Source organism: Melopsittacus undulatus, chromosome Z (assembly GCF_012275295.1).
Source record: "Melopsittacus undulatus isolate bMelUnd1 chromosome Z, bMelUnd1.mat.Z, whole genome shotgun sequence".
NCBI lineage: Eukaryota > Metazoa > Chordata > Aves > Psittaciformes > Psittaculidae > Melopsittacus > Melopsittacus undulatus.
Window position 1 is genome coordinate 20023622 of NC_047557.1, and position 14070 is coordinate 20037691.

Genomic DNA, 14070 nt, shown 5'->3' on the forward strand with positions numbered 1-14070 from the left:
CTTGTCTGAAGAGCATAGTTGTAGCCCACAGCAGATGCAAAATAATGCAGAAAGATAATGCTCAATTGAACTTACAACAAGATAAGAATGTGAACACAAATAGTTGTGTTTCTGTGATGCCAAGAGAAGCTGTGGTACTGGCAATGAGAGAGCCTTCAGAAAGGAAGTAAAATATTGCAAATATAAGTTTAGCAACAGGATGTGATAGCTCAGCCCACAGCATGGATTATTGGACTTTTGAGAAGTAGCTGAGCTAATTTTAGCTCTCATTTCAAGTAGAGCAGGCACTTCCTCCAGTGAAAGAGTAGCAGTGACCTTCACAGTGAACGGTGAGGTTTCTTCTATCGAATCTTGCATTTAGCTTTCAAAGTTCCTGCTTCTATTTTAGACTTCGAGAGTGCTAGAAGACCCGTCTCTTTTTTTAGATACCTCAACCTGAGTAAATAAAAAATATTACCTCTCACTTGTCTGGCTTCTATCTTTAGACACTCATGGCAGAGATAGTGCCTCCAGAAGCTTGCTGATATATTCTTATTTAAGTAGTTCATTGCCATTAGCCTTATATGAAGATCTGAGAATAATGGAATCAGGAAACTTCTGGCTATAACAGACATGGACAGTTTTCAGTCATCTCCCAAATGGTGACAGGGACTCATGGTTGGGGTTCCAAGTAATACCCAGTTAGTAAGTAAAATGTATGAAAGAAAACCTTCTAAATCACTTTCACAGAAAATAACTATTTTTTAAAAAATAGAACTATTTTGTGGCTTGTTGGCTCCTTGGTGATGGTGGTTGTGGTTAGACATACAGTGCTTAACAAAATACTTCTAGAAGAGCAGTACTGATTGAGAAGGGCATAAAGTGTGAGCAGCATTAAGAAGTCCGATGATGTGAAACTGTGGTTCCTGTTCTTTCAGCAGGCAGGCTGTTCACATTTGTATGCGCTTTGCACAAAACAGGAAAAGGTCATCTAAGTGGAAAACAATGTGGTTGAATGTTGTTTTGTAACTACATTAGAGTGCTTTAAAAAGACGTACCAAGATATTAAATATACATGGCCATTCGTGGTTGGAAAAAATGTCTTCAAACCCACTTCAGTCCCACACAGAGCACTTAATCAAACCCCTACTTTAGAGCTATCTTGAGTTCAGTTAACTGATCCTCAAGCATGTCTTTGTGCTGAAAGAAACAAAGCAGATAAACTGCTTAACAAGGTCTCTGGCCAAGAAGTGTGCATGCCTAAGTCTATACACATCAAAGACTACAGAAATCATTGGACTTTGTCAGACCCAAGCTTACCAGGTTATTCTCCCCTGTCAACTCAATGAATTGAAACATTTGTCACATGATTCTACCAGCAGAAATTGTTCTCCTGCACAGACTTTGCCATGCCTGACAATATTTACTAGTTACTAGAAGACTTGCTTTAACATTGCAAGAACAGGTCTAATTCTGGCTCAGAGAAACTCTGTTTTCTGATACCACATTTCCCCATAGATTACTCCCAGATAACTGAGACTTGTCATAGTGATGGACTCAATGCACAGTCTCATCACTGATGAGAACACAGAACTGACCAAAGGGAAAAATAAAAAGGACCCTATCCTATTCTGCCTGAAGAAACAACAACTGAAAGAACACCTGAAATTTGCATTGGACTGATACACATTTATTCTGGGTTGAAAACTGGATATAGCTATTAAGACTTTTTTTCTAGAAGTGATGGGAGAAAACTATTCTGTCCCCTAACCTTTATCTGCTTTCACTATCTATGACTGTTCTTTTGTTTGGAGGTTGTTTGTCTGTTTCTTTGTTTTCTGCTTTCAAACTATCATACATTCTCTGAGCCACTGTGCCTCTCTTATGCATTTTAGATGGGTGATACACTGTGCTTCACTAATTTCTTAAACTAAACTGACCTCCATGAGTCAGTCTCTCAGGTAGCTCTCAAACTGTCCTCCTCAGTCTAAACCCTTTCCAGCAACTGCTCGGAGCAATCTTACGCATGCATCAATTCAAACAGCTCACTTTGCTCAAGGACAAAGTTTGAAAAGAAGCATTTTCAAGTGGCGGAAAAGTAATACTCTTGGGAAAAAGGTCAAAAGCAATGTTGGAAACATGAGGAAACAGAATATGTGAAAGCATACAGAAAATTAAGATTGTGGTGAAAAGAAGGGAGAGTAACCAGTTGTACAACCAGTAAGAAGAACAAAACAATGTAGTAAATCCAGACAAGATATGGTGTTAGAAATTGTTGCTTTGCAAGACGTTGATGCCAAGCACTAAGCTAGATGAACTGTAAGGTTAACAAGTTTGGGATCAGATGGATGCGAGTTGTCTTGCCTGAAGTAACTTCTAGGTGCTTTCTCCCTCACTGCTGCCTGAGAAGGAGCAATATATTCAACAATCCTGAGATCGTACATCAAGCAGCATTTACTGAATTACAAGGGGGTTAGAAAGGGAAGAATAGAGAGAGTGCACATCTCAGTAACAGCAACAGGCTCAGGAACTGGCAAACACCTTGTTTTGTGAACACTAATTGTACAGCTGCTTGTCTGAGGGCATCATTCTGTGCCTCACAGAACAGCCATTTCATCAACAGAACACAGCAGTGTCTGCGAAGGAGTTGAGATACTCTCCAAATAACGGTTATGAAGACACTCGTTTGTTGCACATTCTCTCAAGAGATTTGATTCATTAATGTTCAAATTAATCTCAGGAGAAAGGGAATAATAAAAATCTGTCACCTGTTTTATAATCTTATGAGAAATTATGAGCAATTCCTTGGCCAGGGTCTGCAAACAACAGATTGATTCTGGAGAGTTATAAGGTGTTTATCTATAGTTACATTTTCTTGTATGCATGCCTCATGGCTAAAACCAGTATATTCTCCCCAGACTGAAGAGAAAGCTTTGCACCTGTAAAGACATGCTGACTGATCTGCTCAGGATATCCCAGTTACACTGTACCAGGGCCAGAGAGAGTGTGTGCACATGGCAACTGGGATGCAGCTCCACAGACAAGCAGGGTGAAAACAATCATGAAACTCATTCAGCTGCTTGGAGGTAACACAGGCTAAGTTCACTTGCAGGGCAATGGAAGGACAGGAGGGGTCTTCTTGCTGGGTGAAAAATTCTTTTTTACCATTAAACAGGACCCTATTTCAAACAGTATGAGAAGGGGATAATTTAATGATATAAGCTCTCTAAATGACTGTGTTGAGCCCTAGACTAGGTAAACTTCCGGTCCATTCTTCAGGGATTGAATCTTGAGAGTCCACAGCTATGATCCCTGCATCACTCCCCCTCAATCAAACTGGTATACTCTGGCATCAGCTGGCCATTTCCCAAATGCTCCACTGAAAATGCTTCAGTAGAAAAAAAAAAAACAACACATAAGGCAAAGGGAAAGAAAAGAATACTGAGAACCTATGCATGTGGCTTTTATCTAAACGCAAATTTATACTCCTACCCTTTTCAGGTATGACAGTCCCCAAAAGACTGATTCCCTACTACCCAAGAGAGTGATTCCCACTGATGTTTCTGCAGATACCCTCCTAGCAATGGTCTCCTTTGGCAGACATAACAGCTTCAAAATGAGCTGAACTGCCATGTCATTGTTTCCCAAGAGGAACATGACAGTTCATCTCTACCTTAAGATGTATGATGCTTAACAGTGGTGCCTCCAAACAAGTCCAGTAAATACATCCAGCTGCCATTAAAAAGCCAACATTTCACTTTACTCTTGTGAACTCCCAATATGCAACTAGAAATCCATGCCAGTTGTGTAAACTCCCCCAGACACAAGGAATTAATCTGTGCTCAGTTCTAAAGAACATGTATCTGTTCATGAAAGCAGTAACTGTAAAAGAGAGCAAACTGCTCTTCTATTCCATGAGAGGATTCTTTTTTTTTTTCCTGGTAATAAGTGCACAGTACAGAGGCACAGGAATTTTCTAAGAACTGTCATGCCATAAATTGTTCCAAATAGATGTTGAGCACCTCTGTGTCAGCTCACCCTCCCCTTCTGCAGCTTATTAGGCAGTGCAGGCACTGCCAGGGTGAGAACACCAGATGTTTCTCCTTCTTAACACTTCTCTCTGAGCAAGAAAGCCAAAGTCCATCTCCCTCCATAGTGCCAGGAAATAGCAAATGAAGGCAAGCAGCTGAAGCAGAGATCAAGTATTTTCAGTCTCCTGTTTCTTAAATAGAGCCAAATGCTTCTCCTCGCTGCGAAGCACAGACACATGAACAGCTCATCAGTCCAGGTCTGGTGCAAGGCCTCCTGGCTTCCTCAAAATGCAAAGAATTTCCTATAGCAGCAGTCAGATCATCCATCTTCAAAACTCTGAATACAAAACTATTTCAAGGCATGAATAAAGACCTCGAGTCCAACTTTTTCTCAAGTCTGCCTGTCTAAGTTTAAGTGGAACATTGCACTGAAAGGCAGAACGTGGCATGCTACTCCCAAGAAACATGTTGCTTCCTTCCAACCACTTCCTTCCAACCACTTTCAACCAGCAGAGAGGAAGGTATATTTCTGTCCTCCACAAGTGGCCCATGGTCATGTAATTAATAGTCCCAGTGCCAATAGGTCAGGTATTTCTTTAATTGCAGTGTCTTCAAGCAGCTCAACTGACAAATTACATGAACTGTGACTGATGAAAGGCAAGGCAATACAATGACTTTTTCTTAGCTAGTGAAGTCATGTGGACCTTGAAGGATGATTAAAGGAAGGTTTTACTATCAGCAGTGTTAAAAAATTGTAGCTTGGCATTCCAGGTGCAGTGTTAGCTCATAATTGACTACACTTACCTTTTTTTTCCAATAAACAAAATGTAGTAGCAGGCCTAAACCCTAGTTATGTTTTGAATATCTGCCTGAACACATTTAGTGCTCAAACAGATCTCAAATATCTGAAGCTATACAAGGAGAAAAAACATGCAAAATTTAGGGGACCTGAGAAAATATCTGCATGAAGAATACTGGCATCAGCAAGACTCTGTACAGATGGAGGTACATGGAATTCAAAAAGGAGAAAAGAAGATGACAGGAGACTAAGAACAAAGCAGTGATACCTGCTAAAAATTTCTAGGTTCCACCTTTCACAGATGTTACAGAATACTTTTTATGAGAGAGGAACCACTGTTCATAAAGGTTTTAGTTCATGAGACAGTGCTTATGAGAATCAAGTCTGACTAGCGAGAAGCACTCATACATTATTACAAGAAATAGTAGTGCAAGAAATAGTAGTGCAGCAGTAGTGCACAATAAGGATAATGATTTTGTTTTAGAATGTGCAGCCCTGGACTGGTGATACATTTATTCAGAGGCTGTCTTACTAAGGGATATGGCTACTGCTACAGTCTGCATTTTGCTGTTACAAGGGCAATTTTCAACCCTTATAAATAGATACTCTCTTGGAAACATATGAGCTTTGAAGGGTAATCAGCTTCCTTCCAGTTCTTTCTCTGAAGACTCAGTTCCCTCTGCTTCCTCCCGACCCCCATGCCCAAGATTTTCTCACCTTTGGAAGAAAAAATACAGAAAAGCAAGATACCACAATGAAATACTGTCAAAGTTTCATTTTTCATGGTCTTATCTTCTTAAAGCAGTGTCTTCCACACTTACATACTCATCACCCAGACAAGTATTTCTATGCAGGTAAACTATAGCTGCAATAGGTAATAGGATCACTTCCTAAGTTTGAAGGGGTTAAACATTAAAACATTACCATGGATTAACATTAATTTTTGATTTAAAAGTTCTTGTCCTAGTATATTATGAAACCGAAGGGGAAGAAAATGGAGAAGATATTTATCTGGCAGCTAGTTGATTATTCTTTTTTATTCAGATAAAAAAAACAGCAAATTGTTATAAATATTATGTGCAAGGTCATTTTTCTTAATGAAAGCTCTATTAAATGCACATTGAGTCTGACTTGTTATGTTATTGTTTGTGGGTAATCTAAGTGTTTGAGATTTTCATTCTTTTCAAAGAAGAATTTAGTGAAAAACAAATGTTTATGCTCAAATCGGACACCTAGATCCAAAGAAAAAGATTGATACATCTGTAAAGAGCTGGTTGTATAATCTTAAATACATATATTTGCTTTCAAAATATAAAGCTATTGCATGCATTTATTAACTATTAGTTCCAAGTTGCATATATTACATCAGTTTCTGCTTTCAGCTCATTCAGTCATTCAAGGTACAGAGGTCATTTTGCCCTGCAGTATGTTGCTGTTGGAGCAAGTCCAGAGGAGGCCACGAGGACAATCAGGGGGCTGGAGCAACTCCTGTATGAAGACAGGCTGAGAAAGTTGGGGCTGTTCAGCCTGGACAAGAGAAGGCTGCATAGAGACCTCATAGCAGCCTTCCAGTATCTGAAGGGGGCCCATAGGGATGCTGGGGAAGGACTCTTCATTAGGGACTGTAGTGACAGGACAAAGGGTAATGGGTTAAAACTTAAAGAGGGGAAGTTTAGACTGGATATAAGGAAGAAATTCTTTACTGTTAGGGTGATGAGGCACTGGAATGGGTTGCCCAGAGAGGTTGTGAATGCTCCATCCCTGGCAGTGTTTAAGACCAGGTTGGATGAAGTCTTGGGTGATATGGTTTAGTGTGAGGTGTCCCTGCCCATGGCAGGGGAGTTGGAACTAGATGATCTTGAGGTTTTTTTCCAGCCCAAACCATTCTAAGATTCTATTAGTATCTTTTTTCCCTTTTCTGTATTTCCAAGTCACAACCACATTGTCCAATTCCCTTTAAGATGTGCTATTTTTCATAGGCAGCAAATGCTCAGTAAAAGCAAGAAAAGGTATTTGTCCCCTTTTCTGGCACAGAAGGGCAGCCTGTCTGCTAACATCAGGCACCTGTTCCTTTATATTGCCCACAGTTCAAAGCAGAGCATTAAAGACTGTCAGTGTTGAGCTCAGTGTTTTCAAACAACACTTAAGTCTGCATGGACTACCATGAGAGATGTAGCCAGCAGCAGTAGTTTTCTGGACATCTCTGGAGAGGACAGTGGATTTAGAGACCCTCTGACCTGACTCTCCAAGTGAAACTAGAATTGCAAAGGCAGTTGCAAACGGGTTCTTTTCCAGTATGAGCCTAACATATAATCACAGCAGTCAGAATAACTAGTCCTACACTTTATCACTTTGACTGCTTTTTTTTTTTTTTTACCAGTGTTTCCCAGAACCTTGGAAAATATTAATATACACAACATCCCTTGCTCATTAAAACACAGAACAACTTTAATACTCATCACTGAACAGGTGCTAAATGAGAAGATGATTACAGTTTGACATGTGCGATCTTGTTTGTTGCAGTGGATTATAAATGAGAATGAGGCCTGGACCATAAACATCTGCTTTTGAATGCCCAGTTTTGGTGAGCTATTGAATCCCATGTTTTTCTTCATGCAAACATTAATGAAACCTCCAGCACCCTGATATTTTTTGTGTTTTTATCAAAAACATGGCAGAAAAAGTGATGCCATTTTAAGAGACGTTTGCTAATCCCAGCATGACAGACCCTTTGGCAAGTCCGTTTTTCCTGGAGGCTGAGCAGAGCAGCCCCTGCTTGCCAGGACCTCCTCGGAACTGCCACCCCTTCTTGCCCTCCCTGTGCACCTGATGCAGCCAGCACAGAGGCCGCTCCAGAAGGCACACCTGTGAAGGAAGCTTTCTATTACGTCAGTGGCAGAAGAGGAGAAGGAAAAGTAAAGAAAACATCCTTTGAACTGTAAGAGAGCAAAAGCAGAAGAGGCACTATTTTTAGCAGGCAGTTGTTTGGACACTGACACAAGAACCTGTTGTTGTAAGATAGGCAGTACTATGAATAGTACATTTTGTTCCTTATCAGGCTTCACATTGTTTAATATCTGCATTTAAAAATAACATTTTCCAGCTTGTTTACTCAGCTCTTTCCTTCCAGTTTTATCTGTTATTAATTACAATTGGAAGTGATAAAAGCCTAATAGCACAAAGAGAACTTTCAGCAGCCAGCCACCCTCCCTTGCATGGTGGCTGGTGATGTCCATCAGCTTACTGTTACACAGAAAGAAGAAATAAAACAGAGCAAAGCATAATCAATGTCTTACCACTAAAGATTGCAGCTTGGCATGTTAAGAAAGAAGGAACAGAAATCCCTTTCTGTAATTTGCAGCAAGAAAAGGGACTTTAGATGAAGTCTATGGAGTTACAACATGTACAACACAGCTAATCTGTGTTCTTTCTGTACAGCAGTCAAAATCTCTTAACAGCAGTCTAATTCAGTGAAAGGAATTTTCTGTGCAAGTACTGAGGTCAAAGACTTTAAAGGCAAGAATGCCTGATCAGTTGCCACAAAACACTGGCCTTAGGAGACTACTGAGGGTGGTGCTGCCCCTAGGCTTGCCAGACTTACCTATGCTTCTCTGCTGATTGCCTGCCGAAACATGCAGGTTTCTCTTTTGAAACTAAATCTTTGACTTTTAATAAAAATAGTTTATTCATTATAGATTAACTAGAGAGAAGACATAGGGGAGGATCAACTGTAGAAAGCTAACTTTTAGTGATTGCTTTAGCAGCATATTGGTATGCAGTCTCAGGTAAACTTGAGTTACATCTGAGCTGAATCTTTGAAGAAGGAAAAATTGTATAATCTTCCTCAAGCAAGGGAAAGAAAAAAAAAAAACAACCCAAAGCCCCCAGAAAACCACAAACCAAACCAGACATTTCTGGGTAGGTGAGATGTGGTTATGAAAATTCTAGTCTTACAATTTCTTAAGTGCTTTGTTTCTCACAGTATGTGTGACTGCCAACACCTGGGGTTTTGTTCCATCTTTTGAAGCAGGGTGACTCATAATCTCTAGGAAGAGATGATGTTTGTGTTCAATGTTTGCGTGTACAGTGAATGGGAATAAACAAAGTAAATTAAGCCTTTCATCCTTCTGAATAGACTAGATGAGGAAAGCACAGAGAGAAAAATGCATGGTGTATTAGTGGCTGTTCCAAAATAGCTTGATTGGTTTGACTTTTACAGTCTAGGTATAATAGCATAGTTCAAATATGAGTTAACTATTTTGATGATAGGTTTAAGAAAAATCAAACCTATTATGAGATTGTACAAATTTCACAGGAACAAGGTAAAAGACTTTCCACTATCTAAACAAGATTGTGACAAGAAGGAAGCAGGCTTTTTAACTACCAGCAGGAGGGTTATATGTCTCAAAACTAGATTATCTACTGACTTCAGAAGCCTATCTGCCAGCAGCCAGAAACCTAGACATTAGTCTGGGCAGCAGGGTGGTACAAGCAGACCTCCCCATTCTCAAGGATGAGCCTAGAGGCTTGAAAACAATGAATCTTACTATGAAGGAAATAGAGACCTGGCTTTGAGCTTACAGTACTGGTTTTATTCTGCCATCAATAGTGCCATTTGGCAATAGCATTGAGGGAGTTTTCCCAGAATGGCTGAGAGCTACAGAGGCAGTGTCACTCTTTTGTACAGCATCACGAATTATTATCTGTGGATGATGATGTCTAGCCTAAGGACAATTACTTTAATGATGTGTTGTTGCAGGGTAATAGTGGGCAGAGAATCATAGAATGTTTTGAGCTGGAAGGCACCTTCAAAGCTCATCCAGTCCAACACCCCTGCAATGATCAGGGACATCTTCAGCTATATCAGGTTGCTCAGATCCCTGTTGGACCTGACCTTGAATGTTTCCAGGGATGAGGTATCTAGTTCTGCTCTGGGCAACTTGTTCCAGTGTTTCACCACCATCACAGCAGAAAATTTCTTCCTTAAATCTAGTCTGAACCTCCTTTCAGTTTAAAACCTTTCCCCCTTGTCCTTTCACTACAGGCCCTACTAAAACATTTGTTCCCATCTTTCTTGTAAGCCCCTTTAAGTATTGAAAGGCCATAAGGTCTTCCCAGATCCTTCTCTTCTCCAGGCTGAGCAAATCCAGTTTTCAGTTATCCGGTTCCAGTTGTTTCAGTTGTCCAAACTGAGCGAAAAGTCCTTCTCTGCCTGGGTACTCTCAATCCCTTCATCCCCAGCCACCATTGATACCAGGGGTTATCCCAGTCTAGGTGCAGAATCTTGCACTTGGCCTTGTTGGACTTCATGAAGTTCACATGGGCTCACTTCTCAAGCTGTCCAGGTCCATCTGAGTGGCAGAAATAGCCATGATTTTGTTTAGGACAGCTTTCACTCAGGTGAGCAGTCTTGTCTACTCACTGCTTCAGATGACCTCTTCGTGTTACAGACCTTGATTCACTGCCTTCGTAGCAGCTCATCTTTTCAGCGAGGAAACCACAGTACATTGAGTCTGCTGTTTTAACTGAACCGCTCTGCTTCCTGCCTTTTGCCTTGTACAGAGCTCCAGGTTGTGATGAGAGCCCCAGGTACGCTTAATGCAAATTTCTTGTTAACTATTATGAAGCAGAGAAAATGTTTTTTATTTCTTGTATTTGAATTTTTTGTGATTGTGATTTTTTTTTTCAAATGATGTTATTATTCAGATTGCCTGGTTTGGTTTTGTTCTGATCCTTTAGCAATATCATGTTTTCAAAATCTTACAAAAGAAAAAGAAAACAATGGTATGATATGGTTCTGAAGAGGATTTAAAGTAACTGACTTTACAGCCAGACCTCATTCGTACTCTGCTTGATGGAAGCTGCCAAGGGAACATAGTCTCCCAGTCTGAGATCTATGTCCATTTGTCTGAACTTCTCAGACAGAATTCAGCAGCTCATTTTCACAGTTACCATCAGGCATCAACAAAATTAGCTCCTTCCTCTTCTGGGTAGCTAGGATTAAAAATATCAGATACAATGCATATTGCCTTTTATCTGAAAATCAGAACTGAATAAAAAGGAGATACCAGGCAGGAAATAATATACCTAAAAATTAATTTTCTCCACATGAAACCTAATTAAGCAACTGGGGTATTCATCTTAAAACTGCTCAAATTTATACTGAAGTATACCTCATGCTTTACACAGGTATGGGTGATACAGAGGAATAACTAGAATGTCAGTTTTCATTGCTACTGCTGTAATCTTACACCATGATGCTTATGTTATTGTCACAAGTTAAGAAAGCAGCAGGTAACCTACAGGTTTTTATTAGCAAGCCTAACACGATCTAAGCATTTTGATTACAAGCTTTCTCACCTAAATCTGTCTATAGCAAAGCATGCTATCTCCATACAACAAACAAATCAGTGTAGAGAAGGAAGAATCAACAAGTGAAACTGGAAACCTAGCTTTCACTATGATGCTGTTATTCCTTCAAAGTTTGTTTGTATTAAGCCAGACTTCTACAGTGCATAATAATTCAGATCCCAGATCCAGAAATGTCAGAGTGTTGGTGTGCATAATGTCCTCCCTGTATGGAATAGAAGATCTCCCAGAACAAAAATCTTTGGCTGGAAAAAGCCAGACCTGAATGGTCTTACCTGATTAGATAATGAAAGCTTTATTACCTGCTCTAAACACAAGATGCACTATACTTTAGGCAGACATTGTCGTTCCTTTAGCAGAATTAGTAAGCTCCTTACCTAAACCTGTAATATGTAATATTAAAAAAAAAAATAGATAAATCATCAGAGAAAGATTCAGCAGAAGGTTCTGACTCAAAGAACCATAGAATAGTTAGGACTGGAAAGAACCTTAAGATCATCTAGTTCCAACCCCCCTGCCATGGGCAGGGACACCTTACACTAAACCATATCACCCAAGGCTTCATCCAACCTGGCCTTGAACACTGCCAGGAATGGAGCATTCACAATGTCCCTGGGCAACCCATTCCAGTACCTCACCACCCTAACAGTAAAGAATTTCTTCCTTATGTCCAATCTAAACTTCCCCTCTTTAAGTTTTAACCCGTTACCCCTTGTCTTGTCACTACAGTCCCTAATGAAGAGTCCTTCCCCAGCATCCCTATGGGCCCCCTTCAGATGCTGGAAGGCTGCTATGAGGTCTCCATGCAGCCTTCTCTTGTCCAGGCTGAACAGCCCCAACTTTCTCAGCCTGTCTTCATACAGGAGGTGCTCCAGCCCCCTGATTGTCCTCATGACCCTCCTCTGGACTTGTTCTAACAGTTCCATGCCCTTTTTATGTTGAGGACACCAACTTCCAAGTTGCTGATTACTTTGAAGTCATTGGCAACTATGATGAAGCACAATTAGAAAATATAAGATATTCAGGGGTTTTATTTCCTTTGGGATATAATTTTTTACTAGACCCAACAGTGACCCAGCTTTCTTATCAGATTTAGGTTACTTCTGTTGCCTGTGAGTTAGAATAACAATTGCAGCTGTCTGGTGCAGATCATGAGCCCTTTGCCCTAATTCCAGATGTCTAAGTAAATTCTGACACCTTGCAGGATTTTTGCAAATAGTGGGCAGTATAAGTATGCCAGTTATGTACCTTGCTTTTGCTTGGTTTATAGAGAGAAGCAAGTGACATTAAAATGAGCTTCCATTGATTCACCCTGAATTGAAGTTTGCATATTCCACAGGTTTTCTTACATTTACATATACAGATTGTACATGCTTGTTGTGTTACTGAAAGACATAAATAAGATTTTTATCTCCTCATCTTATGGAAACGTACAAGGAAATATTAGACAAAAGGGTATTACCTGCTTTTGCTGGACAGATTTTAATAAAGCATTTGTTGACTGCCCCAACTGTGTTTTGTTTTTCTGTTTTTAATAAGATGACAAAGTGGCTCTGATTTAAAATGATGACCAGGACAGATCTGCTCATCTCATATATCAAATTGTGCAATATAATTTGACCTCACTTCATCTTGGAGGATGTACTTCAGCTGTGCAGTCCCAAAAGTTCCTTTTGTATATGCTCTCCTTCAGGGTAAGAGAAAAATGGAGTGAGTTTCCTCAAGCTTCAGAAACCTTGACAGTGATAAACACTCGCTTTAATAAGCTGTAATGCAAGCTCTCAGAGCTTAGACAAACAGCACTCAAGAAAACATCTAATTCCAGCAAGAGATTATAATGATAAAGAATGAAGCAAAAGAGAAAAGTGGGAGGAGATGGGAAATAAATAAAAAAGTGGCTGAGTAACAAAAGCAAGTACAAAATTATATTCTTTCCTCCTCATATCTGATATAAGACCAATCACATAAGCATGTACAGTGTCATTTTCTAGTTCCAGCAAACATATGTGTAGCATGAAAATCACCGAAATGGGCATTTTAGCCTGAAGACCAGGGACTGAAAGGATGACCAATTACTTCTCATCTTTCACAGAACTGTCCACTCTGTGACAAGAGCAATCCCAGTTTAATACTGTGCCTTAGCAGCTCTTCCCTTCTAGCCTCAGCTGGTGAGTGCCAAAGATCTTGTTATTTGTCTAGGTTATGGAAAGCTGTAAATAGCTCCCAAGGGTGAAATTAAGGTTGAGAGAGGCAAATAGTGCTATACTGAGTGTATATGCATTCATGGTACCATATACAGGGTTCGTTTAAAACTTGTGCTTTAAGGTAGACCTGTAGCTGATAACATTGAACTGGAACCCACCTGCAATTAGGAAGTGAATCAACAACACCAAGGCTATTCCTCGCAGGTTACTGTCCATTCTGTTCATAGACAGATACTGCTAATGCTTGACCAGCCTTTCTGTTAGAGTTTTTCTCATGGTTGAAACTTTGCTGCAGTGTAAGCCCATCATTTGCAAACCCCTTTCTGGTGAATACAGAGAAGAATTTCTTCCTTCTTTTCAGATATTTGAAGAATGTTGTATTGCTTTCAAAACCAAACTTTTTTTTAAATTCCTTTCCTCACACAATGTCTAGATACCTGTCTGTATCTGCTGCCTGGACTCCTCCGGATACTTTCCAGTTTGCCCAGAAGCAACATCATTGTTTCAGAACTGTAACCAAAGCTTTGCAAGTATGGCATGCAATGGGAGGACTGTGTGGTATGTCTTTCCAGCTCTAGACATCATGTTTTAGCTGATCCTATTTTTCAAATTATTGCTCTGTTTTTGTATAGTGGTGTTAATCACTCAATATTCTTTAAGCTCTGGATACTCTTTCATGGAAATGCAG